We start from the raw sequence: 27,669 nt of genomic DNA, 5'->3' as shown, positions 1-27,669 counted from the left end.
TTGAATACAGGATTGATTGAATCCTCGACATCATGGTTCATCCGATGAGATCATCCTGGAACATGTGGGAGCCAACATGGGTATCCAGATCCCGCTGTTGGTTATTGACCGGAGAGTCGTCTCGGTCATGTCTGCATGTCTCCCGAACCCGTAGGGTCTACACACTTAAGGTTCGGTGACGCTAGGGTTGTAGAGATATTAGTATGCGGTAACCCGAAAGTTGTTCGGAGTCCTGGATGAGATCCCGGATGTCACGAGGAGTTCCGGAATGGTCCGGAGGTGAAGATTTATATATAGGAAGTCCAGTTTCGGCCATCGGGAAAGTTTCGGGGGTAATCGGTATTGTACCGGGACCACCGGAAGGGTCCCGAGGGTCCACCGGATGGGGCCACCTATCCTGGAGGGCCCCATGGGATGAAGTGGGAGGGGAACCAGCCCCTGGTGGGCTGGTGCACCCCCCATGGGCCTCCCCCTGCGCCTAGGGTTGGAAACCCTAGGGGTGGGGGCGCCCCACCTGACTTGGGGGGCAAGTCCCCCCCTTGGCCGCCGCCCCCCTTGGAGATTGGATCTCTTAGGGCCGGCGCCCCCCTAGGGGTCCTATATATAGTGGGGGGAGGAAGGGCAGCCGCACCCAAGTCCCTGGCGCCTCCCTCTCCCCTCGTAAAACCTCTCTCTCTCTCGTTGGAGCTTGGCGAAGCCCTGCCGAGATCACCGCTGCTTCCATCACCACGCTGTCGTGCTGCTGGATCTCCATCAACCTCTCCTTCCCCTTGCTGGATCAAGAAGGAGGAGACGTCTTCCCAACCGTACGTGTGTTGAACGCGGAGGTGCCGTCCGTTCGGCGCTTGGTCATCGGTGATTTGGATCACGACGAGTACGACTCCATCAACCCCGTTCTCTTGAACGCTTCCGCTTGCAATCTACAAGGGTATGTAGATGCACTCCCCTCTCCCTCGTTGCTAGATGACTCCGTAGATTGATCTTGGTGATGCGTAGAAAATTTTAAAATTTTGCTACGTTCCCCAACATAAAGATCTTCGTAGAAAATTTAGGAGCCAATATGAGCATCCAGGTTCCGCTATTGGTTATTGACCGGAGATGTGTCTCGGTCATGTCTACATAGTTCTCGAACCCGTAGGGTCCGCATGCTTAACGTTCGATGACGATTTGTATTATGAGTTATGTGATTTGATGAACCAAAGTTTGTTCGGAGTCCCGTATGAGATCACGGACATGACGAGGAGTCTCGAAATGGTCGATACATAAAGATTCATATATTGGAAGTCTACATTCGGACACCGGAATGGTTCGGGTCGTTTCAGATAAGTTTCGGAGTACCAAGGGTTACCGGAACCCCCCGGGAAGTTAATGGGCCATCATGGGCCTTAGTGGAGAAGAGAGAGGGCCGCCAGAGGTGGCGCACGCCCCCCCTGCCCAGTCCAAATTGGACAAGGGGAGGGGGTGGCGCCACCCTCCTTCCTTCTCTTCCTTTCCTCCGTCCCTCCTTCTCCCTCTCTTGGATAGAAGGGGACTCCAACTAGGATTGGGAATCCTAGTTAGACTCCCCATGGCGCGCGCCCCCTCTAGGCCAGCCTCCTCCTCCTCCCCCCTTTATATACGTGGGAGGGGGGCACCCCAAAGGACACACAAGTTTCTCTTAGCCGTGTGCGGTGCCCCCTCCACATTTACACACCTCGGTCATATCATCGTAGTGCTTAGGCGAAGCCCTGCGCCGGTAAACTTCATCATCACCGTCGCCACACCGTCGTGCTGATGGAACTCTCCCTCGACCTCAACTAGATCAAGAGTTTGAGGGACGTCACCGAGCTGAATGTGTGCTGAACGCGGAGGTGCCGTACATTTGGTGCTTGGATCGGTTGGATCGCGAAGACGTTCGACTACATCAACCGTGTTATTAAACACTTCTGCTTTCGGTCTACGAGGGTACATAGACACACTCTCCCCTCTGGTTGTTATGCATCTCCTAGATAGATCTTGCGTGATCAAAGGAATTTTTTTGAAATGCCGCATTCCCCAAAAAACACTTGCAGGATTTGTGCTTAGGTATCGCGCCAGTATCTTTTAGCTGGCCACCCCTATCGTTTTGGTGATAGACATGTTTCTATCCCAAATCATGCTTTTCGACTCGCCGCGTAGGCAACCCTTAGTGATCTTTGTTATCATAAAAGGGCAATACAACAAGCCTTGTTTTTCACCGCTATCCTACCCTGTCACCCATTCCATGGATGAGTACGGTTCCCCTTCTGTCCGTTGGATGATGATGTGGTCGTGACATCCGTGTATCGCTACATGATCGCCAAGTCTATCCTCACCTCTAAGCTCGTCCAGATGCAACTGGTGTTAAGCCAACGCTTGCTGTAGCTTTGTTTACACCAACCTTTCCACACATGGATTCACTTTCGTGCACACCGCCACAACATATTATATCGTAGAACCAGAGTTCTTGCGAGATTTGTGTGCTTAAATATGCATGCACATTATTGTTGTGTTTAGCAGTAAAATATGATATTGCTTGTATGTGATCTTGATTGCCTTGTGTACTTTTGTTTCATTTGTTTCTTTGGCTTGTTTTCTTTAGGCCCTCGGTGTTACCTTATTACCCCTTATGCAAGTTGCTCATCAACCAACACTGAACCCAAAGAATCAACAAGGAGTTCAAATATTTGGAAGCTCAACTAAGCACTATGGACTTCTCAGCCGACAGCATTGTATTAGAAATACCTAGTCTGAATGAAAATGATATCCTGGAGTGGTTATTAACATCAAGTTTACATCAATGGTGCAATCTTCACATCACTAATGATTAAATCAGCCAGAAGACAAGTGGTGCGCAAGACCAACAATATATTATCAGTCAAAGCTATGGTTCATATATAAGGTTTGATTCTGCTATGAGTACAATTTGAAGCATGTTATTGAAGGAAATATGCCCTAGAGGCAATAATAAAGTTATTATCTATTTCCTTATATCATGATAAATGTTTATTATTCATGCTAGAATTGTATTAACCGGAAACATAATACATGTGTGAATACATAGACAAACAGAGTGTCACTAGTATGCCTCTACTAGACTAGCTCGTTAATCAAAGATGGTTATGTTTCCTAACCATGGACAAAGAGTTGTTATTTGATTAACGGGATCACATCATTAGGTGAATGATCTGATTGGCATGACCCATTCCATTAGCTTAGCACCCGATCGTTTAGTATGTTGCTATTGCTTTCTTCATGACTTATACATGTTCCTATGACTATGAGATTATGCAACTCCCGTTTGCCGGAGGAACACTTTGTGTGCTACCAAACGTCACAACGTAAATGGGTGATTATAAAGGTGCTCTACAGGTGTCTCCAAAGGTACATGTTGGGTTGGCGTATTTCGAGATTAGGATTTGTCACTCCGATCGTCGGAGAGGTATCTCTGGGCCCTCTCGGTAATGCACATCACATAAGCCTTGCAAGCATTGCAACTAATGAGTTAGTTGTGAGATGATGTATGTAGCGACCAGACCTCAAACAGTCTGATCTCTGTGCTCCGGTGTCATCCCTGGATCAGTAATGCTGACACCACACAGTACCCGGAGGATTTATAGCAGAGTAGCAATCACACACTTATTACATCGAGTGTCTCAAAAGAGAACTTATTACAATAAATATGGCTTAAGGCCATCTAATTGCGATAACAGCGGAAGGCTTGGAAGATAAGTGAGTCCATCAACTCCAACGGCATCACTGAGTATAGAACCACGACCGAAAAACTCCTTAATCGTCGTCTGAAAAGTCTGCAACATTAACGTTGCAGCCCGAAAACGGGTCAGCACATGGAATATGCTGGCAAGGTAACACATAGAGAGTAATGGAATGCAACAGCTATACTATATGCATATTTGGCTGGTGGAAAGCTCTATGGTTACAGTTTTGCATAAAGCCAATTTTCCCTACTTCAAAAGGAATAAATTTACTTACTATCATGGTGGTTGTTAAACATTGAGAATGGTTGACAGCATTCTCAATCCCAATTAAGCATCATCATTAACCCAACAACATTAATTTTAGAGTAACATGTTGAGATTCACATGATAATCCAGATACTAGATACTCAAGATGTCCATAACCGGGGACACGGCTAATCATGATTAGTTTGTTACACTCTGCAGAGGTTTGCGCACTTTTCCCCACAAGACTCGATCGCCTCCGTTGGATTTCTCGCACTACATGGTGTTTGAGAAATGGATGACCGAGACACAGTCTTTCAGAAGCGCTAGCACCTTACGATGGATAGACCGGTACACCTACTTTCCCCTACATCTGCTAGTCTACCCTGTAAGAGTTCGCACGACTTAATCAACTATGCCAGAGCCCATAATGGCTTGTGGCTGCACACGGAAGTTTCTAATTTGAAAAATCTCATGATCCCTTTGAGCCAGGGTGGCGGTCCAAAAGAAAACAGGCATGTCCTGGAATACCCAGGTGCCTCAATCCACCCAGATGTGTATTTAAGTTGCCACCTTAGATAAACCATTAATTATCAATCTCACATCTGTCATGGATTTCACTCACCCAATCCATGTCTACTAGCATAGCATGGCATAATAAGCAAACGTAGAAGTAACTCCCAAAGGTTTGATAACAAACAGGTAATAGGTACTACCTCATCTACTTACCATCCCACAGTTTAATTAGATCCTAATCATGCAATGTGTGAAGATTGATCTAATGCAAAAAAAACTGGGTTGTAGAAAAGGTATGATCAAAGTGTTACTTGCCTTGCTGATGATCCGTGAAACCTAACGATTCGAAGTAATAGGCGGCGCACTCCGGGTACTCTATCGCAGGCAAACAAACAAGCATACAATAAGTACTCATCTAATGGTAAAACTCAAATAAGAGATCTAACCAGAAGGTTCAACTTAAGAACTCCGGTTGGCAAAAGGAATCAAATCGAACGAAGCAAAGAAAGTCAAACGGCGAAAGAAAACAACTTCGTTCTAGTAATCTGAACCTAAGTCAAATTTTACAGTAGCAAAAACTTGTTTAAGTTGATTATTCGGATAGAGGGTTTCGAGACGAAACTCCAGGCGCTTGAATCGCCTGATTCCGATAAACGAGCGAAAAGTTAAACTAAAACGAAAAATCGGATTAGAAATCGCGATCAGAAAATAACCGCAGAAAATCTGACAAAAAAGAAAAACGACGAACGGATTTTTTTAAACGGCATGGATTTCGAGGTGTGGCGAACCTCGGGCGACGCGCGGCTCCGGCGGATCGGCGGCGGGGCGGCGAGGGCGGCGGCTGGCGGCGGCGGCGGCTGGCGGCTAGGGTTAGGGTTCGGGCGGCGGCTGCTGGTGGGCTGGCTCGGGCCCAAGGCGCGGCTTATAAAGCCCCCCGGCCGGCAGAGTCCTGGCCGAGTACGGCCCATAGTCGGTTCCGGGTTTTTTTTCGCTCGGAAGAAAAAAAATAAAAAGAAATACTAAACGGACTCCAAAAATCCCGAAATAAATTTTCCTGGGCTTCTAAAATCAAGTCCGACAAAGTGAACATTTATTTGGGCCCTAAATGCAATTTTAAAAAACGCGCATTTTTCCTAATTCAAATAAAAACAACAAAAAACTCCGAAATAAAACTATTTGATTTTTTATTAAATCCTCAATATTTCTATATTTTGGGAAAGTCATTTTATTCCCCCTCTCATATTTTTGTAATAGGAATAATTGATGATAAAATAAATAAAATCAAATGATCCTATTCTCAAAATTTGAGAAAAAACTCAAATATGAAAATAACAAAATCCCCAACTCTCTCTGTGGGTCCTTGAGTTGCTTAGAATTTTCTAGGATCAAAACCCAAAGCAAATAAAATATGATATGCATGTTGATCTAATGTATAACATTCCAAATTGAAAATTTGGGATGTTACAAACCTACCCCCTTAAGATGAATCTCGCCCTCGAGATTCGGGTTGGCTAGAAAATAGGTGAGGGTGGTCTTTGAGCAAATCTTCCTCTCGTTCCCAGGTGGCTTCATCCTCTGTGTGGTGGCTCCACTGAACCTTGCAAAACTTGATAACTTTGCTGCGAGTAACTCGGCTGGCAAACTCGAGGATCTTAACTGGTTTTTCCTCGTAGGTCAAATCGGTATCCAACTGAATAGTTTCCAAAGGCACTGTGTCTCTCAATGGTATGTCAGCCATCTCCGCGTGGCACTTCTTTAACTGAGAAACGTGGAACACATCATGAATTCCTGACAATCCTTCGGGCAATTTCAACTTGTAGGCCACTTCTCCCATACGCTCCAAAATTCGATATGGTCCTACAAATCGTGGCGCTAACTTCCCTTTAACTCCAAAACGCTTTGTTCCCCGAAGTGGAGATACTCGAAGATAAGCTCTGTCTCCAACTTCGTAAACTGTCTCCTTGCGTTTAGAATCTGCATAACTCTTCTGTCTGGACTGGGTTACCTTGAGCCTATCGCGAATCAACTTCACTTTCTGTTCAGACTCCTTAATCAAGTCAGGTCCAAACAACTGACGGTCTCCAACTTCGTCCCATGACAACGGTGTCCTGCACCTCCTTCCGTACAAAGCTTCAAAATCTTTGAAAAAATTTCAATAAACCTCCGGTAGGATCCTGCGAGTCCAAGAAAACTTCAGATCTCTCCAACGGTAGTTGGGGCTTCCCACTTGGTCACGGTATCAACTTTAGTGGGATCAACAGCTATACCTTCTCCAGATATAACGTGTCCGAGGAATCCTACTTCCTTCAACCAAAACTCACATTTGCTGAACTTGGCATATAATTGATGTTCTCTGAGCTTTCCAAGTACCAAACGCAAATGCTCCTTATGTTCCTCTTCATTCTTTGAATAAACCAGGATATCATCAATGAACACTACGACGAACTTATCCAAAAACTCCATAAACACTTTGTTCATCATGTTCATAAAATAGGCAGGCGCATTAGTCAGACCAAATGACATAACGGTATACTCATACAGCCCATACCTGGTGGTAAAAGCTGTCTTCGGAATATCCTGTTCTCGAATCTTCAACTGGTGGTACCCTGATCGCAAATCGATCTTGGAAAACACTTTAGCTCCTTGCAATCGATCAAACAGATCATTGATCATTGGTAGCGGGTACTTGTTCTTGATTATTACTTCATTCAATCCTCGATAATCAACAACCATCCTTAATGATCCATCCCTCTTCTCTACTAATAGTACTGGTGATCCCCAAGGTGAAGAACTTGGGCGAATGTAACCTTTATCTAGTAATTCCTTAATCTGTTTCCTAATTTCCACCAAATCCTTTGCTGGCATCCTATATGGTCTCTTTGATATTGGCCCTGTGCCTGGCAATAGCTCAATCAAGAACTCAATATCTCTATCCGGTGGCATGCCTGGCAACTCCTCTGGAAATACATCAGGGAATTCCCTTACCACTATTACTTCCTCCTGCACAACTCCTGTTAATGAATTTACTTGTGTCTTGTTTGGCGCATGCCGGGATACATACTTGATCCTTCTCCCTTCTGGGCTGGTAAGCAAAATTGACTTACTAGAACAATCGATGTTTCCTCCATACATCGACAACCAATCCATACCAAGAATCACATCCAGACCTTGGGATTCCAGAATAATTAAATCCGTTGGGAAAACATGCCGTCCTATACTTAATGGCACTTGAAAACATCCTTGACTGGCCATGTACTCTGCTCCTGGTGAGCTTACTAGCATAGGTGTTTTGAGAACCCTAGTGGGTAGGCTATACTTTTCCACAAATCCCCTTGATATGTATGAATGCGATGCACCAGTATCAAAAAGAACGAGTGCAGTAAATGACTTAACCAAAAACTTACCTATTACTGCATCGGGCTGAGCTTCAACCTCCTCCACATTAACGTGGTTCACCTGTCCCCTGTTGAAAGGGTTCGGCTTCTTCCCAAAACTTCCATTACCGTTTTGTCCTTCAGGACATTCATTGGCATAATGTCCGGTCTTGGAACACTTGAAACAGGTGACTTGACTCAGATCTCTCTTGGCTGGGGTTGATAGGGTGCTGCGGTTCTGGCCATTGCTTCCTCCATTCCCATTACCATTCTTGGTGCCATTGTGATTGTGCGAGCTACCTACTCCATGGGTATGCTGAAAATATCCTCCCGGTCTAGGGGTAAAACGTGGCTTCTGCTGAGCTCCTGAATTATACTTTCCTTGTTCATACTTCCTCTTGCGGTTCTCAATTTGCTGCTGCTTCCCTTCAATCATAAGAGCACGGTCTACCAACTCCTGGTAGTTGTTGAAGGTGGCTACCATCAACTGCATACTCAACTCATCATTCAGTCCTTCCAGGAACTTCTCCTGCTTAGCTACATTCGTAGCAACGTCATCTGGGGCATAACGTGCTAGCTTACTAAACTCCTCCACATACTGGCCAACTGTCCGTCCTCCTTGGCGCAAGTTACGAAACTCACGCTTCTTCATGGCCATTGCTCCTGCTGAAACATGGGCAGTACGGAAAGCCTGCTGAAATTGATCCCATGTGACAGTGTCGACTGGAAAGGTGGCTGTGAAATTCTCCCACCATGATGTTGCGGGTCCTTCTAACTGATGTGCGGCAAACTTCACCTTCTCCGCATTTGTGCATCCTGCTGTGGTCAACTCCCTAGCTGTCTTGCGGAGCCAATCATCTGCTACTATCGGCTCGGTGCTACTGGAAAACACCGGCGGATTCAGCCTAAGAAAGGGGGCTAAGTGGTCAACAGGTGGTGGTGGTGGGTTGTTGTTGTTGTTCCCCTGATTCTGATTCTGGACTAGCAACTGCATCAAGGTGTTCTGCTGCTGGAGCAACTGGGTGAGCTCCGGCGGAAAGGCAAATCCGGGGTCACGTCTCGGAGGCATCTGAGGGTTTAGAAAAGATGAGATATAAGAATAGAGGGGGTCTAAAGAGAAAACACTACCCATATGCACATGAGGCAAAAGCAAACAATTCACTTCATTCAAACAAACAAAGGCATACAATCGATCTAACTATCGCAAAGTGCTCGGACTACTATATTTACATGGTGGACTACTACTACTGATGAGGTGGTCTACTAGAAATATTCTACGGTTGTAGACTCCATGATATCTGCTCCTGCTTCATCAACATAATCATCATTGCTACTATCTTGTTCCGAGTCGGTGCTGTCAATGATGATGTAGTCTTCCGGGCTAATCTCCTTGGGTTCTTCGTCTTCATCTACTGGTGTCGGGCCTCCCATAAATACTGCTAGCTTCATAGTTAGGTCGGCATTCTTATCCACCAATACTTCAATTTCTTCTTCATAATCTTCGTGTGTAGCCTTGAGTTCTTCCTCCAGTTCCTTGATTCTAGTCTTAGCCTTCTTCAGATCTATCATGTCGGTGCACATCTGATTCTCCTGTCGTCGGATGTGCTGGTTTAACTCCTGGATAAAAGTTGCGATTGATCTATCCTTCATGGTGCTAATCATCTCCCAGTGTTCATCTCGGCGCCCACAAATCTGGTATATAGTATCCTTAAGATCCTTGCGGTAGACTTCTCCAATGCGTCACATGGCGATGTGAGCTGCCATACTCTTTCCTAGACTCCAAGTTGGTGCATCAAAAGAAAACTCTATGGGCTCAGTGACTGGCATGAACGTCCTTCCTGGGATTTGAACTTGAATCATCCAGCGCTCTTCTTCAGGTAAAGTGGCGTTGTAGGTTCCTGTGAAGCTTGGTACTCCTATGTTCAGGTATCTAGTGACTTCCTTCAAGTGGCGTCCAAAGGGTGTATCTTCATCCGGTTGGGTGAACTTGTTCCTTGCATCCGCCATCCTAAAGAGTAGAAAAGATGAGAGGTCAGAAGAGAAGAGAGTGAGTAGTGATCTAGGTCTTTAGCTTAGTGGTCGTGTCCTACAGTCAACGTGTGCTCTGATACCATCTCTGTAGCGACCAGACCTCAAACAGTCTGATCTCTGTGCTCCGGTGTCATCCCTGGATCAGTAATGCTGACACCACACAGTACCCGGAGGATTTATAGCAGAGTAGCAATCACACACTTATTACATCGAGTGTCTCAAAAGAGAACTTATTACAATAAATATGGCTTAAGGCCATCTAATTGCGATAACAGCGGAAGGCTTGGAAGATAAGTGAGTCCATCAACTCCAACGGCATCACTGAGTATAGAACCACGACCGAAAAACTCCTTAATCGTCGTCTGAAAAGTCTGCAACATTAACGTTGCAGCCCGAAAACGGGTCAGCACATGGAATATGCTGGCAAGGTAACACATAGAGAGTAATGGAATGCAACAGCTATACTATATGCATATTTGGCTGGTGGAAAGCTCTATGGTTACAGTTTTGCATAAAGCCAATTTTCCCTACTTCAAAAGGAATAAATTTACTTACTATCATGGTGGTTGTTAAACATTGAGAATGGTTGACAGCATTCTCAATCCCAATTAAGCATCATCATTAACCCAACAACATTAATTTTAGAGTAACATGTTGAGATTCACATGATAATCCAGATACTAGATACTCAAGATGTCCATAACCGGGGACACGGCTAATCATGATTAGTTTGTTACACTCTGCAGAGGTTTGCGCACTTTTCCCCACAAGACTCGATCGCCTCCGTTGGATTTCTCGCACTACATGGTGTTTGAGAAATGGATGACCGAGACACAGTCTTTCAGAAGCGCTAGCACCTTACGATGGATAGACCGGTACACCTACTTTCCCCTACATCTGCTAGTCTACCCTGTAAGAGTTCGCACGACTTAATCAACTATGCCAGAGCCCATAATGGCTTGTGGCTGCACACGGAAGTTTCTAATTTGAAAAATCTCATGATCCCTTTGAGCCAGGGTGGCGGTCCAAAAGAAAACAGGCATGTCCTGGAATACCCAGGTGCCTCAATCCACCCAGATGTGTATTTAAGTTGCCACCTTAGATAAACCATTAATTATCAATCTCACATCTGTCATGGATTTCACTCACCCAATCCATGTCTACTAGCATAGCATGGCATAATAAGCAAACGTAGAAGTAACTCCCAAAGGTTTGATAACAAACAGGTAATAGGTACTACCTCATCTACTTACCATCCCACAGTTTAATTAGATCCTAATCATGCAATGTGTGAAGATTGATCTAATGCAAAAAAAACTGGGTTGTAGAAAAGGTATGATCAAAGTGTTACTTGCCTTGCTGATGATCCGTGAAACCTAACGATTCGAAGTAATAGGCGGCGCACTCCGGGTACTCTATCGCAGGCAAACAAACAAGCATACAATAAGTACTCATCTAATGGTAAAACTCAAATAAGAGATCTAACCAGAAGGTTCAACTTAAGAACTCCGGTTGGCAAAAGGAATCAAATCGAACGAAGCAAAGAAAGTCAAACGGCGAAAGAAAACAACTTCGTTCTAGTAATCTGAACCTAAGTCAAATTTTACAGTAGCAAAAACTTGTTTAAGTTGATTATTCTGATAGAGGGTTTCGAGACGAAACTCCAGGCGCTTGAATCGCCTGATTCCGATAAACGAGCGAAAAGTTAAACTAAAACGAAAAATCGGATCAGAAATCGCGATCAGAAAATAACTGCGGAAAATCCGACAAAAAAGAAAAACGACGAACGGAATTTTTTTTAACGGCACGGATTTCAAGGTGCGGCGAACCTCGGGCGACGCGCGGCTCCGGCGGATCGGCGGCGGGGCGGCGGCGGCGGCGACTGGCGGCTAGGGTTAGGGTTCGGGCGGCGGCTGCTGGTGGGCTGGCTCGGGCCCGAGGCGCGGCTTATAAAGCCCCCCGGCCGGCAGAGTCCTGGCCGAGTACGGCCCATAGTCGGTTCCGGGTTTTTTTTCGCTCGGAAGAAAAAAAATAAAAAGAAATACTAAACGGACTCCAAAAATCCCGAAATAAATTTTCCCAGGCTTCTAAAATCAAGCCCGACAAAGTGAACATTTATTTGGGACCTAAATGCAATTTTAAAAAACGCGCATTTTTCCTAATTCAAATAAAAACAACAAAAAAACTCCGAAATAAAACTATTTGATTTTTTATTAAATCCTCAATATTTCTATATTTTGGGAAAGTCATTTTATTCCCTCTCTCATATTTTTGTAATAGGAATAATTGATGATAAAATAAATAAAATCAAATGATCCTATTCTCAAAATTTGAGAAAAAACTCAAATATGAAAATAACGAAATCCCCAACTCTCTCCGTGGGTCCTTGAGTTGCTTAGAATTTTCTAGGATCAAAACCCAAAGCAAATAAAATATGATATGCATGTTGATCTAATGTATAACATTCCAAATTGAAAATTTGGGATGTTACAATGTATTACGGAACGAGTAAAGAGACTTGCCGGTAACGAGATTGAACTAGGTATTGAGATACCGACGATCGAATCTCGGGCAAGTAACATACCGATGACAAAGGGAACAACGTATGTTGTTATGCGGTCTGACTGATAAAAGATCTTCGTAGAATATGTAGGAGCCAATATGAGCATCCAGGTTCCGCTATTGGTTATTGACCGGAGACGTGTCTCGGTCATGTCTACATTGTTCTCGAACCCGTAGGGTCCGCACGCTTAAGGTTTCGATGACATTTATATTATGAGTTTATGCATTTTGATGTACCGAAGTTTGTTCAGAGTCCCGGATGTGATCACGGGTATGACGAGGAGTCTCGAAATGGTCGAGACATAAAGATTGATATATTGGAAGCCTATATTTGGATATCGGAAGTGTTCCGGGTGAAATCGGGATTTTACCGGAGTACCGGGAGGTTACCGGAAACCCCCCGGGAGGTATATGGGCCTTAGTGGGCTTTAATGGAAGAGAGGAGAGGTGGCCAGGGCGGGGCCACGCGCCCCTCCCCCCTAGTCCGAATAGGACAAGGAGAGGGGGCCGGCGCCCCCTTCCTTCTCTCTCTCCTCCTCTTTCCCCCTTCTCGAATCCTATTCCAACTAGGAAAGGGGGAATCCTACTCCCAGAGGGAGTAGGACTCCTCCTGGCGCGCCCTCTCCTGGCCGGCCGCACCCCCCCTTTGAACCTTTATATACGGAGGCAGGGAGCACCCCTAGAGACACAAGTTGATCCACGTGATCATATTCTTAGCCGTGTGCGGTGCCCCCTTCCACCATAGTCCTCGATAATATTGTAGCGGTGCTTAGGCGAAGCCCTGCGGCAGTAGTACATCAAGATCGTCACCACGCCGTCGTGCTGACGGAACTCTTCCCCGACACTTTGCTGGATCGGAGTCCGGGGATCGTCATCGAGCTGAACGTGTGCTAGAACTCGGAGGTGCCGTAGTTTCGGTGCTTGATCGGTCGGGCCGTGAAGACGTACGACTACATCAACCACGTTGTGCTAACGCTTCCGTTGTCGATCTACAAGGGTACGTAAATCACACTCTCCCCTCTCGTTGCTATGCATCACCATGATCTTGCGTGTCCGTAGGAATTTTTTTGAAATTACTACGTTCCCCAACAGTGGCATCAGAGCCTAGGTTTTATATGTTGATGTTATATGCACGAGTAGAACACAAGTGAGTTGTGGGCGATATAAGTCATACTGCTTACCAGCATGTCATACTTTGGTTCGGCGGTATTGTTGGACGAAGCGGCCCGGACCGACATTACGCGTACGCTTACGCGAGACCGGTTCTCCCGACGTGCTTTGCACAAAGGTGGCTAGCGGGTGACAGTTTCTCCAACTTTAGTTGAACCGAGTGTGGCTACGCCCGGTCCTTGCGAAGGTTAAAACAGCACCAACTTGACAAACTATCGTTGTGGTTTTGATGCGTAGGTAAGATTGGTTCTTGCTTAAGCCCGTAGCAGCCACGTAAAACTTGCAACAACAAAGTAGAGGACGTCTAACTTGTTTTTGCAGGGCATGTTGTGATGTGATATGGTCAAGACATGATGCTAAATTTTATTGTATGAGATGATCAAGTTTTGTAACCGAGTTATCGGCAACTGGCAGGAGCCATATGGTTGGCGCTTTATTGTATGCAATGCAATCGTGCTGTAATGCTTTACTTTATCACTAAGCGGTAGCGATAGTCGTGGAAGCATAAGATTGGCGAGACGACAACGATGCTATGATGGAGATCAAGGTGTTGCACCGGTGACGATGGTGATCACGACGGTGCTTCGAAGATGGAGATCACAAGCACAAGATGATGATGGCCATATCATATCACTTATATTGATTGCATGTGATGTTTATCTTTTATGCATCTTATCTTGCTTTGATTGACGGTAGCATTATAAGATGATCTCTCACTAATTATCAAGAAGTGTTCTCCCTGAGTATGCACCGTTGCGAAAGTTCTTCGTGCTGAGACACCACGTGATGATCGGGTGTGATAGGCTCTACGTTCAAATACAACGGGTGCAAAACAGTTGCACAATACTTGACGAGCCAAGCATATACAGATATGGCCTCGGAACACGGAGACCGAAAGGTCGAGCGTGAATCATATAGCAGATATGATCAACATAGCGATGTTCACCAATGAAACTACTCCATCTCACGTGATGATCGGACATGGTTTAGTTGATTTGGATCACGTAATCACTTAGAATATTAGAGGGATGTCTATCTAAGTGGGAGTTCTTAAGTAATATGATTAATTGAACCTAAATTTATCATGAACTTAGTACCTGATAGTATCTTGCTTATTTATGTTTGATTGTAGATACATGGCCCGTGCTGTTGTTTCGTTGAATTTTAATGCGTTCCTTGAGAAAGCAAAGTTGAAAGATGATGGTAGCAATTACACGGACTGGGTCCGTAACTTGAGGATTATCCTCATTGCTGCACAGAAGAATTATGTCCTGGAAGCACCGCTGGGTGCCAGGCCTGCTGCTGGAGCAACACCAGATGTTATGAACGTCTGGCAGAGCAAAGCTGATGATTACTCGATAGTTCAGTGTGCCATGCTTTACGGCTTAGAATCGGGACTTCAACGATGTTTTGAACGTCATGGAGCATATGAGATGTTCCAGGAGTTGAAGTTAATATTTCAAGCAAATGCCCGGATTGAGAGATATGAAGTCTCCAATAAGTTCTATAGCTACAAGATGGAGGAGAACAGTTCTGTCAGTGAGCATATACTCAAAATGTCTGGGTATAATAATCACTTGATTCAATTGGGAATTAATCTTCCAGATGATTGCGTCATCGACAGAATTCTCCAATCACTGCCACCAAGCTACAAGAGCGTCGTGATGAACTATAATATGCAAGGGATGAATAATACTATTCCCGAGCTCTTCGCAATGCTGAAAGCTGCGGAGGTAGAAATCAAGAAGGAGCATCAAGTGTTGATGGTCAACAAGACAACTAGTTTCAAGAAAAAGGGAAAAGGGAAGAAGAAGGGGAACTTCAAAAAGAACAGCAAGCAAGTTGCTGCTCAAGAGAAGAAACCCAAACCTGGACCTAAGCCTGAAACTGAGTGCTTCTACTGCAAGCAGACTGGTCACTGGAAGCAGAACTGCCTCAAGTATTTGGCGGATAAGAATGATGGCAAGGTGAACAAAGGTATATGTGATATACATGTTATTGATGTGTACCTTACTAATGCTCGCAGTAGCACCTGGGTATTTGATACTGGTTCTGTTGCTAATATTTGCAACTCGAAACAGGGACTACGGATTAAGCGAAGATTGGCTAAGGACGAGGTGACGATGCGCGTGGGAAATGGTTCCAAAGTCGATGTGATCGCAGTCGGCATGCTACCTCTACATCTACCTTCGGGATTAATATTAGACCTAAATAATTGTTATTTGGTGCCAGCGTTAAGCATGAACATTATATCTGGATCTTGTTTAATGCGAGACGGTTATTCATTTAAATCAGAGAATAATGGTTGTTCTATTTACATGAGTAATATATTTTATGGTCATGCACCCTTAAAGAGTGGTCTATTTTTATTAAATCTCGATTAGTGACACACATATTCATAGTGTTGAAACCAAAAGATGCAGAGTTGATAATGATAGTGCAACTTATTTGTGGCACTGCCGTTTAGGTCATATCGGTATAAAGCGCATGAAGAAACTCCATACTGATGGGCTTTTGGAACCACTTGATTATGAATCACTTGGTACTTGCGAACCGTGCCTTATGGGTAAGATGACAAAAACACCGTTCTCCGGTACTATGGAGAGAGCAACAGATTTGTTAGAAATCATACATACAGATGTATGTGGTCCGATGAATGTTGAGGCTCATGGCGGATATCGTTATTTTCTCACCTTCACAGATGACTTAAGCAGATATGGGTATATCTACTTAATGAAACACAAGTCTGAAATGTTTTAAAAGTTCAAAGAATTTCAGAGTGAAGTTGAAAATCATCGTAACAAGAAAATAAAATTCCTACGATCTGATCGTGGAGGAGAATATTTGAGTTACGAGTTTGGTGTACATTTGAAACAATGTGGAATAGTTTCGCAACTCACGCCACCCGGAACACCACAACGTAATGGTGTGTCCGAACGTCGTAATCGTACTTTACTAGATATGGTATGATCTATGATGTCTCTTACTGATTTACCGCTATCATTTTGGGGATACGCTCTAGAGACGGCTGCATTCACGTTAAATAGGGCACCATCAAAATCCGATGAGACGACGCCTTATGAACTGTGGTTTGGCAAGAAACCAAAGTTGTCGTTTCTGAAAGTTTGGGGCTGCGATGCTTATGTGAAAAAGCTTCAACCTGATAAGCTCGAACCCAAATCGGAGAAATGTGTCTTCATAGGATATCCAAAGGAAACTATTGGATACACCTTCTATCACAGATCCGAAGGCAAGACTTTTGTTGCTAAATTCAGGAACTTTCTGGAGAAGGAGTTTCTCTCGAAAGATGTGAGTGGGAGGAAAGTAGAACTTGACGAGGTAACTGTACCTACTCCCTTATTGGAAAGTAGTACATCACAGAAACCTGTTTCTGTGACACCTACACCAATTAGTGAGGAAGTTAATGATAATGATCATGAAACTTCAGAACAAGATACTACTGAACCTCGTATATCAACCAAAGTGAGATCCGCGCCAGAGTGGTACGGTAATCCTGTTCTGGAAGTCATGCTACTAGATCATGATGAACCTACGAAGTATGAAGAAGCGATGGTGAGCCCAGATTCCGCAAAATGGCTTGAAGCCATGAAATCTGAGATGGGATCCATGTATGAGAACAAAGTATGGACTTTGGTTGACTTGCCCAATGATCGGCAAGCAATTGAGAATAAATGGATCTTCAAGAAGAAGACTGACGCTGACGGTAATATTACTGTCTACAAAGCTCGACTTGTCGCAAAAGGTTTTCGGCAAGTTCAAGGGATTGACTACGATGAGACCTTCTCACCCGTAGCGATGCTTAAGTCTGTCCGAATCATGTTAGTAATTGCCGCATTTTATGATTATGAAATTTGGCAGATGGATGTCAAAACTACATTCCTGAATGGATTTCTGGAAGAAGAGTTGTATATGATGCAACCAGAAGGTTTTGTCGATCCAAAAGGAGCTAACAAAGTGTGCAAGCTCCAGCGATCCATTTATGGACTGGTGCAAGCCTCTCGGAGTTGGAATAAACGCTTTGATAGTGTGATCAAAGCATTTGGTTTTATACAGACTTTTGGAGAAGCCTATATTTACAAGAAAGTGAGTGGGAGCTCTGTAGCATTTCTGATATTATATGTGGATGACATATTACTAATTGGAAATGATATAGAATTTCTGGATAGCATAAAGGGATACTTGAATAAGAGTTTTTCAATGAAAGACCTCGGTGAAGCTGCTTACATATTAGGCATAAAGATCTATAGAGATAGATCAAGACGCTTAATTGGACTTTCACAAAGCACATACCTTGACAAAGTTTTGAAGAAGTTCAAAATGGATCAAGCAAAGAAAGGGTTCTTGCCTGTGTTACAAGGTGTGAAGTTGAGTCAGACTCAATGACCGACCACTGCAGAAGATAGAGAGAAAATGAAAGATGTTCCCTATGCTTCAGCCATAGGCTCTATCATGTATGCAATGCTGTGTACCAGACCTGATGTGTGCCTTGCTATAAGTCTAGCAGGGAGGTACCAAAGTAATCCAGGAGTGGATCACTGGACAGCGGTCAAGAACATCCTGAAATACCTGAAAAGGACTAAGGATATGTTTTCTCGTTTATGGAGGTGACAAAGAGCTAATCGTAACTGGTTACGTCGATGCGAGCTTTGACACTGATCCGGACGATTCTAAATCGCAAACCGGATACGTATTTACATTAACCGGTGGAGCTGTCAGTTGGTGCAGTTCTAAACAAAGCGTCGTGGCGGGATCTACGTGTGAAGCAGAATACATAGCTGCTTCGGAAGCAGCGAATGAAGGAGTCTGGATGAAGGAGTTCATATCCGATCTAGGTGTCATACCTAGTGCATCGGGTCCAATGAAAATCTTTTGTGACAATACTGGTGCAATTGCCTTGGCAAAGGAATCCAGATTTCACAAGAGAACCAAGCACATCAAGAGACGCTTCAATTCCATCCGGGATCTAGTCCAGGTGGGAGACATAGAGATTTGCAAGATACATACAGATCTGAATGTAGCAGACCCGTTGACTAAGCCTCTTCCATGAGCAAAACATGATCAGCACCAAGGCTCCATGGGTGTTAGAATCATTACTGTGTAATCAGATTATTGACTCTAGTGCAAGTGGGAAGACTGAAGGAAATATGCCCTAGAGGCAATAATAAAGTTATATTTATTTCCTTATAATCATGATAAATGTTTATTATTCATGCTAGAATTGTATTAACCGAAACATAATACATGTGTGAATACATAGACAAACAGAGTGTCACTAGTATGCCTCTACTTGACTAGCTCGTTAATCCAAGATGGGTATGTTTCCTAGACCATGGACAAAGAGTTGTTATTTTGATTAACGGGGTCACATCATTAGGAGTATGATGTGATTAACTTGACCCATTCCGTTAGCTTAGCACTTGATCGTTTAGTTTGTTGCTATTGCTTTCTTCATGACATATACATGTTCCTATGACTATGAGATTATGCAACTCCCGTTTACCGGAGGAACACTTTGTGTGCTACCAAACGTCACAACGTAATTGGGTGATTATAAAGGTGCTCTACAGGTGTCTCCAAAGGTACTTGTTGGGTTGGCGTATTTCGAGATTAGGATTTGTCACTCCAATTGTCGGATAGGTATCTCTCTAGGCCCACTCGGTAAAGTACATCACTATAAGCCTTGCAAGCAATGCAACTAATGAGTTAGTTGCGGGATGATGTATTACGGAACGAGTAAAGAGACTTGCCGGTAACGAGATTGAACTAGGTATTGAGATACCGACGATCGAATCTCGGGCAAGTAACATACTGATGACAAAGGGAACAACGTATGTTGTTATGCGGTCTGACCGATAAAGATCTTCGTAGAATATGTAGGAGCCAATATGAGCATCCAGGTTCCGCTATTGGTTATTGACCGGAGACGTGTCTCGGTCATGTCTACATTGTTCTCGAACCCGTAGGGTCCACGCTTAAGGTTTCGATGACAGTTATATTATGAGTTTATGCATTTTGATGTACCGAAGTTTGTTCGGAGTCCCGGATGTGATCACGGACATGACGAGGAGTCTCGAAATGGTCGAGACATAAAGATTGATATATTGGAAGCCTATATTTGGATATCGGAAGTGTTCCGGGTGAAATCGGGATTTTACCGGAGTACCGGGAGGTTACCGGAACCCCCCGGGAGGTATATGGGCCTTAGTGGGCTTTAGTGGAAGAGAGGAGAGGTGGCCAGGGCTGGGCCGCGCGCCCCTCCCCCTAGTCCGAATATAGGACAAGAGAGGGGGCCGGCGCCCCCCTTCCTTCTCTCTCTCCTCCCTCTTTCCCCCTTCTCGAATCCTATTCCAACTAGGAAAGGGGGGAATCCTACTCCCAGAGGGAGTAGGACTCCTCCTGGCGCGCCCTCTCCCTGGCCGGCGCACCCCCCCTTTGAACCTTATATACGGAGGCAGGGAGCACCCCTTAGGAGAACAAGTTGATCCACGTTGAAATCATATTCTTAGCCGTGTGCGGTGCCCCCTTCCACCATAGTCCTCGATAATATTGTAGCGGTGCTTAGGCGAAGCCCTGCGGCAGTAGTACATCAAGATCGTCACCACGCCGTCGTGCTGACGGAACTCTTCCCCGACACTTTGCTGGATCGGAGTCCGGGGATCGTCATCGAGCTGAACGTGTGCTAGAACTCGGAGGTGCCGTAGTTTCGGTGCTTGATCGGTCGGGCCGTGAAGACGTACGACTACATCAACCACGTTGTGCTAACGCTTCCGTTGTCGATCTACAAGGGTACGTAGATCACACTCTCCCCTCTCGTTGCTATGCATCACCATGATCTTGCGTGTCCGTAGGAATTTTTTTGAAATTACTACGTTCCCCAACAGTTATACCCCGAAAGCAAGTTACAATATGCTATAAATTCAGTACTCAGCAAGAGGGATAACAGACAAATCCTTTTCATAAAAGTAATCAACAACAGGAATGTTAAGATGATGTATAGATGGCATTTAGTACACATATTACAAAGAGAAGCTTCTGGTGTAAGCAACCCAGTCTTCCGCCGCAAGCTACCAGAGAAGCTTACAATGCAAGATTCCTCAGTCCTCCCGTATACGATATGTGGATGACTTTCAGCACAAGATACTCTGTCTAGCCATACCTCAGTCTCCATAGCCACCACCTTCATCACCACCACAGTTCTTAGCCATCTAGCCATACTTTTAATCGTGCGTCACATCTGACACCTATTGTAAGACATATTACCAATCAATCAATCGATCTTTATGATGTGTTCTTCAATGAGTTCTTCATGTGATCTGATCTCCATGTGTGCGTAGTTCGGTAAGGTCATGGGTTGAGGCAAGGGCCTTTCAACCCGATGTATTTGTTGGAGGAGTAATGGAAGTACTTTTAATTAACTTTCTGTATGTGTAGCATAAAGTTGTTCCGTAGTTGTCTCTTGTCTCGTTAGCGTTCTTCATCCATGCACGTACCCAGGACCATGGAGAGCGAGCCACAGAGAGGCTAAGGTCAGGGAGACCATGATGTGTTATTCTAAACACCAGTGACAGAAAGGTTTAGGGCCAGTTCTTTTGGTGCCTTTTTGGGGCTTCTAGAATAAGCTCCCCTAGCCAGCTTATTCTAGAAGCCCAACCAAAAATATTTTTTAGAAGCCTACTAGTCAAGTCTTAATGAGTAGGATTTAAAAAATATATAATTGGTTGGGCTTCTCAAATAAGGTGGGTAGGGGCGGCTTATTCCAGCTTATTTTAGAAGGCAGCAAAAGAACTGACCCTTAGTACGGTAACGCGGATCCTATCTCTGGGGATACAAGAGTTGTAGTCCTTAAACGACCAATGATTTTGTTTGATTATTTCTATCTTAATTATCGGGGCAACCCCGGGCGACGAATAAGGCCTTCGGTTGGACAATTGACTCTTGATGTAGGACACGTGCCGGTCAAGATGTAATTTTCACACATCCCCCACTTCCATACGTAGCAAGCACATCTCGATGGATGACTTCTAGGACACAAATTAATATCATAATGATCCCAACACAAACATATGGTTGTAAGCATAAGTTCTCATACCCATTCCTATTTTTATTATAAGTGTTTTTAGTGTCAGCTTGATTTATGATCTGGTCAAAAGATGGAATTTAATTCTTTTACAAAAGCTTGTTAGAAACCCTTCCTTAAAGGGCGCCATCCTCACGTGGGTTCGATCACTCAGGGTTCTTTATGCTCCTTTACCGGATCACTAAAGGGACTAATCAAATGGAAGGTCCTTAGTAAGCAAAAGGGGCACAACACCAGCGACGATATCAATTAGACTCACTCTCTTGCTCGGCCCCTGACGCCACAAGCTTCATCGAATCTGGATTAGTGTACCCTCTATTTTTAACTTGTGCGTGTGGGCTTATTATTGAGCTAGTGCCCCCAACAGACTTGATGTTGGTGTATTTGTACCTATATTGTGTTTGAACTTGGTTGTTTGGCCTATTTTCCAAAAGATCTAGATCTGGCATCATGGCTTCATGTTTTTCCTTTTCTGACAATTCAAACGATGAAGCCCAATCATCCGATGCCATGAGAGCAGCTACCACAATCCAATCTTACCGAAGATCGAATAAACCCGCTGACATCCCTCCTCATAATTCAAACCATAGCTCACAAAGGCCGAGAAGTCGTACAAGACCACCCCTTGGTCATCCCGAACAAGACCCCAAATGAGAGGAGAAGAGATAAACACAAACACCGACTGAGCGATGAGAGAAGAGATAAACCCTAGCGAGAGGGAAAAGGCGACACCAACTACTACTTATTTCGTTGCCGTTCGGCTGAGCTTGCGTAACAATCGGGGAGCCCCTAATTGACACCTTGACTCGGCCGACCCATTGGCATGCACGCCTGTTCGCCCTGTTGGTATTGTAGTGCAACCCCTGGTCAACCCGAACAAGACAACAAATGGGAGGAAAACAGATAAACTAAAACATCGGCGAAGCAACAAGAGAAGAGACACACCCTAGAGAGGGAAAAGGCGACACCAATGATTACTTTTTTCGTTGTTGTTCGACTGAGCTTGCATTATAACTGGGGAGTTCCTATTTGACCCCTCGACTGGGCCGACCCATTGGCGTGCACGCCCGTTCGCCCTGCTAATATTATAGCGCAACAGAAATTCACAAAAAGCAGTGCACGCACAAGGAATTAAATTATAGACCTCTCACTGGTTAAGGACTGTCGCTAGCCAAAGTTTGAAATTTCAAAATTTTGTTCATGTTGTTCAAAAAATGTTCAGTTTTTCAAACATTATTTGTATTTTGAAAAATTGTTCATGATTTCCAAGAAATGTTCGAAAAAAATTTGAACCACGTGAATTTTGAAAATGGATGATTTTTTTAAATGTGATCATTTTTAAATTGTGTTTTTCTTAATTTTTAGTTTTCTGGAATTGTGAACAAATTTTACAATTCTACACTAAATTTACATGTATTGAATTTTTTATTAAAAAGTGAAGATTTTTTGAAATTACTCTTTTTTAAAAAGTGATTAAATTTTGAAAATACGAACGGCCGTCATATAGGAAGTTCCTTACAATTGGTCGTCCCCTGCGGTTGTCGCTTGGCTGGGCCTTCTCTCGTGTCTAGCTGCTGTATACATCGGCCCGCTCGTGTCTAGCCCACAACGCAGGATTCTAAAGGAAAAAGCCCCCAACGCGGGCGGCAACCTTGATCCCCTCCTTCCTCCCAGTCCCCACCGCCGCCACGAACCTGCTCCGACAAGAACTCTGCTCAAGCCCGCTCCCATGGTTCCCGTCATCGACATGGACTCTTTGCCCGTTCCGCCAGCCGAAGGCACCACCTATAGAAAAAGGACTCGAGTCGCTCGATCCAAATCCCGGATCAGACCGGATCACGGCGGCGCCACGACAGGTTGCCGGTCTGCAGTCCTCCTCACGGGACAAGCTGCGTTCGCGGTGCGCTCTTGCTGCTTGCCGGCTTCGACGGGGTGGGCCGGGACGCCGCCCTTCCGCAGATCCGCAATCGAGTCGTGCGTCCAATCTGCCGCCTCCCCTCGACGTCCACGGCTCTGTGCTCTTCCGTGTTCTCTCCTAGCGCAGGCTGTGGGGGCGCTACGCCGCTATCTGCCGGCTCCTCATACAAGAGCGATGGACAAACTGAGCCCTGTGGGAAACAATTGCATCAGCTCAGCGACGTCCAGCGTTTCTCCTCTCGATGTTTCTTTGCACGCCTCATCTCCAAGCATGAAGCCACGGCGAGATGTAAGTTTCATCATCATTGCTCTGTTTTCTTGGTCATGACTTGATTCCCTCTTTTGATCTAAATATTCTGATTACTGCATGCCGTTGCTCTAAATTTCTTGATTGCTGCATGCCGCTGGAGTTGCTGTGTATGAGTAGTGAACCATAATACATGTATGTTATGCCTTCCACATGTTTGACGTAATGCCCGACCGAATTGCGCACACAAAATTCGATGGGAACAGAAAGCAGCATGGCTTCCAGCTGTCAATCTTCGAATTTCTATAAATTTTAAGCCCAATGTTCCTCTATGTCCCTGTTTCTTACCTCCTCACGCACCTAGCAGATCAAGAAGCAGCACCGAAGTCCCCCTGATGTTCTATCTCTCCCATTTGTGTGTCTCCTATCTTTCCATGTTTGTCTCTCCATCTCTCTGACAAAATTAACAAGAACTAGTCCTCTCTCTCTTTCTTTCTCTACATAAGGTTTTCTCTACATAAGGTTTTCTCTACATAAGGTTTTCTCTACATAAGGTCTAGTACACTATTGAAGGATACATGTCTTGACGGAGAGATAAAACTCACATTATGCGTTGTAATTCAAATTATTAGTTATTTTTATTAGGTGGGTCATCAGCCTAAGGCAACAAGCCAAGAATCGTGAGGGGAGAGAATTTGACATCATAAATGACTATCTCTAGTAAGACCTTTTTCCTTATATGTTTTTTGTCAATTATATTTCAACCTGCACCTTTCAAATATTATTTCTCTGTGTCCTTACTCCTTGTACTAAGTCTACAAAAACAAAATACAGAAATAGCAAATCTAAGTATGCTCTAGATATTTAACATGTGAGACAATAGGTGAAAAAGACCAACAAAGCATCATTCTAGAAAGAAGATATCAACATTGGATTTGAATCTTTCACATTTTATCACAAAGAAAGACAGCTAAAAACTCACTTCCAATGGATGTGGCACAAACGAAAGGAACCAAGCAGGACTGAGTGCAAGTCTTGTATTCTTCATCTGCATATATTAATAATGTAGGGTCTATGTACAGTTGATTACACTCTGACTATCTTGTATGGACAAAAAATAATCATGATTCAGATATTTTTATTTAATAATTAGCGTGTGAATTTTCTTGGGGTTGGCAGTTAGTATAGGTATATATCAGCTAAGGATTAGGGTGCAAGTGATGCAAATTCACATGAAGTTTAATATACAATGCAAGCAAACAATTTTATATACTCACAAAATAATGGAACCTTTTGTTCTTCAGGAAAGCTGGAATGTTCTTGCATCACCAGTGAATGTGCTGCTACCCATAATATTGATTTTAATTTTAAAATAAATAAGCAGACATCAAAATAAACTCATAAAATAATAGCACGGCCAATGCCACAATTGAGTACGCTAGATGGTCTCTCCTAAAATAATTTTGTGATATTTAAATGAGCTAAATCATGAGTTTCACATATCTCTCTCTTGGTCAGAAATAGTTCCGTAATTTACAGTCATGATAAACCCAGAACATGATAAATCAAAAATAACATTTATCTTACAAATGCGAACCATCTTTTATATTGTAGTAGTCAAACTCACATCTTTTTTACTCCATGTTTCGTAGTAGGACATCTATTTACGAAACGGAAGGTAGCATACTTGTGGCTGCACAAATTATATTGTTTACATCGAGCTATCTTTTTTACTGCATAATATTTGGTAGTAGGACATCTGTTTATGAAACGGAAGGTAGCATACTTGTGGCTGCACAAACAATTATATTGTTTACATCGAGCTAAAAGAATGACGGAAATTTTTTTTACTTGCTAGACTAAAAGATTGATGGAAAAAATATTTCTCGAGTTTATAACTCTTATCAATTTTACCTCAACAAAGAGGCAGATCATTAATTTTGCAACCAACATTTCATTTGCATGGTACTCGGCAATCTGCACCTATGTGAATCCTACATCCCATCAATTGAGTTATTCCACGACAATCTATCTGTGACCATAAAGTCCCGCGTTGCTATCTGAACTGTGTGGCTTCTCTCTACCACAAGTGAAATCCACCTCGAATTGCCTATTTTTGGATCGCATTGATGCGCATTGGTTGTAGACACAATCCAGTCTTCTACTAACGAAATATCGAAACAGTATTAGTAACTCTATTAATGCACATAAATACAGAAAAGCAAAATATCTATCAGGCCTACAATGACGACATGCCTGCAAACTTAATTCTTGAATTTGCATTACTAAGTATAATATATAACTGAAGTTTAACCAAGAAACATTACATCATTGCATTTCTTTACAGAATTAGCCCACTGTTGTGATACAATGCTTATTGTAGTAATTTTTACATTCAACTATGTTATAGAACTGAAGGTGCCTACGCTAAATTTCTCCAAGATTTCTAAAGAAAGCAAAATAAGAAAATATTTGCCCTAAGATTTCTCCAAGAGATGCATACCAGGAGCAAAATTAATATATTGATGTAGATGACTTTAATCTTCATGTAAGGTGGATCAACTGCCATACAGGAGGGTCCAGGTACATGCTCATAAACTTGGCTGATGTTGCTGTGGCTAATCTAGCCTTATTTCTTGCTGCCGGTTCTATGAACAAGAAACCAACAAACCTAAAGTTCATTTTAATATAAAGTTTTAGCTACAGCCAGAAAGAATTGCCAAGCTCTTGTATGTTTAGTCGGTGGACTTTAAAGAAAAATCATGAATAAATGAAGATGCTAGATCTGGCCATATAGTGCAAGAAACAAATAGTGAGCGAGACAAAAGCTTACTGGTGAGAAAATAATACATTGGTATTGAAGACAAATACCAGGGAAGCCTTAACAAATCGATTCTCACCCTTTCGGCGGCCGCCCAACCAGGGACCATGAGAACTCCAAGAACCTCTCTTGAACCCATGGCTCATGTACAACTGGAGTAGCTGCTGCACCTTGAGTCCTGCCACGGTGCCTCTGTTCGATACGTTGGGAAGCAGGTAGGGATGAAGGTCGTACGTGACATAGAAGATGGCGAGCTACATCTTGCATCTACAAACGAGGGCGACCTAGGCTCGTGTTCGACACTGCAGTTCTTGGTTGGTGTGTCAGATAGCAACCCGGGCAGCGGTGTGAGGCGGTAACGGCTGGACGCGATAGTAACCCTAGCTGTGGCCGTGCTCGCTCTTAACAAGAGAGGAAGAAGAAATCAGATTGGGGCTAGCGAGTCGATGAGGCAGGGAAGAGAGCTGGCGGGTCCACTCGTCGATGAGTATTTGTTTGAGAGAGGAGGCGAGGAAGCGACACACGAACATGCGAATCGACGTACCACAACCTACCATCACAACCGCACTCCCCTTTAATAGTAAAGATAGTAGGAATAACAATAGTTTCTTCCTTCAGAGGTTCATGAGCTTGATGGGCTCCATCAGCTCATCTACAAGCGAAGGATTTCTATTGCTGTTTCTTTAAAGACTGTTGGCTAATATCCTTTATTTTCATACCGTGGGATGGTACGTCCAATCGGTACAATGATTGTTGGATTTGATGGAACTGCGAGTGGCCTTTTGACATATTTTAGTGTCATTAAGCAGTACTTAGGTCTATGCCTAACAATTCCGTTCTTTTTCTAGGGTCTGGTCTTGGTACTATGTTGATAGCAAGGGTGCAAGGCTCAAGGGAAGCAGCTGGTTCTGTAGTTCTTTGTATGCTTATGGTATCTTGGATGAGGGGTATGTTTTTTTATACATCTATATGTT

The 27,669-nt window shown here is 43.8% G+C and overlaps 1 long non-coding RNA gene across 17 annotated transcripts in view; it reads left to right on the top strand.

Annotated features, from left to right (window-relative positions):
* The first annotated feature begins 23,339 nt into the window (after positions 1 to 23,339).
* LOC125550572 overlaps positions 23,340 to 27,669 on the top strand; it is a 38,707-nt gene continuing 34,377 nt past the window's right edge. For 14 of the 17 annotated variants that reach the window (XR_007301705.1, XR_007301703.1, XR_007301698.1 and 11 more), the window contains exons 1-2: positions 23,340 to 23,916; positions 27,544 to 27,642. This is a non-coding gene — a long non-coding RNA (uncharacterized LOC125550572). Of the gene's footprint in view, positions 23,917 to 24,519; positions 24,595 to 27,543; positions 27,643 to 27,669 lie in introns of all 17 variants that reach the window. The other 3 variants (XR_007301714.1, XR_007301711.1, XR_007301700.1) reach the window with 2 other exon arrangements.

This window comes from Triticum urartu, chromosome 1 (assembly GCF_003073215.2).
Source record: "Triticum urartu cultivar G1812 chromosome 1, Tu2.1, whole genome shotgun sequence".
Lineage (NCBI taxonomy): Eukaryota > Viridiplantae > Streptophyta > Magnoliopsida > Poales > Poaceae > Triticum > Triticum urartu.
The sequence above is the reverse complement of the archived record's forward strand: the minus strand, read 5'-3'. Positions and strand labels throughout refer to the sequence as shown.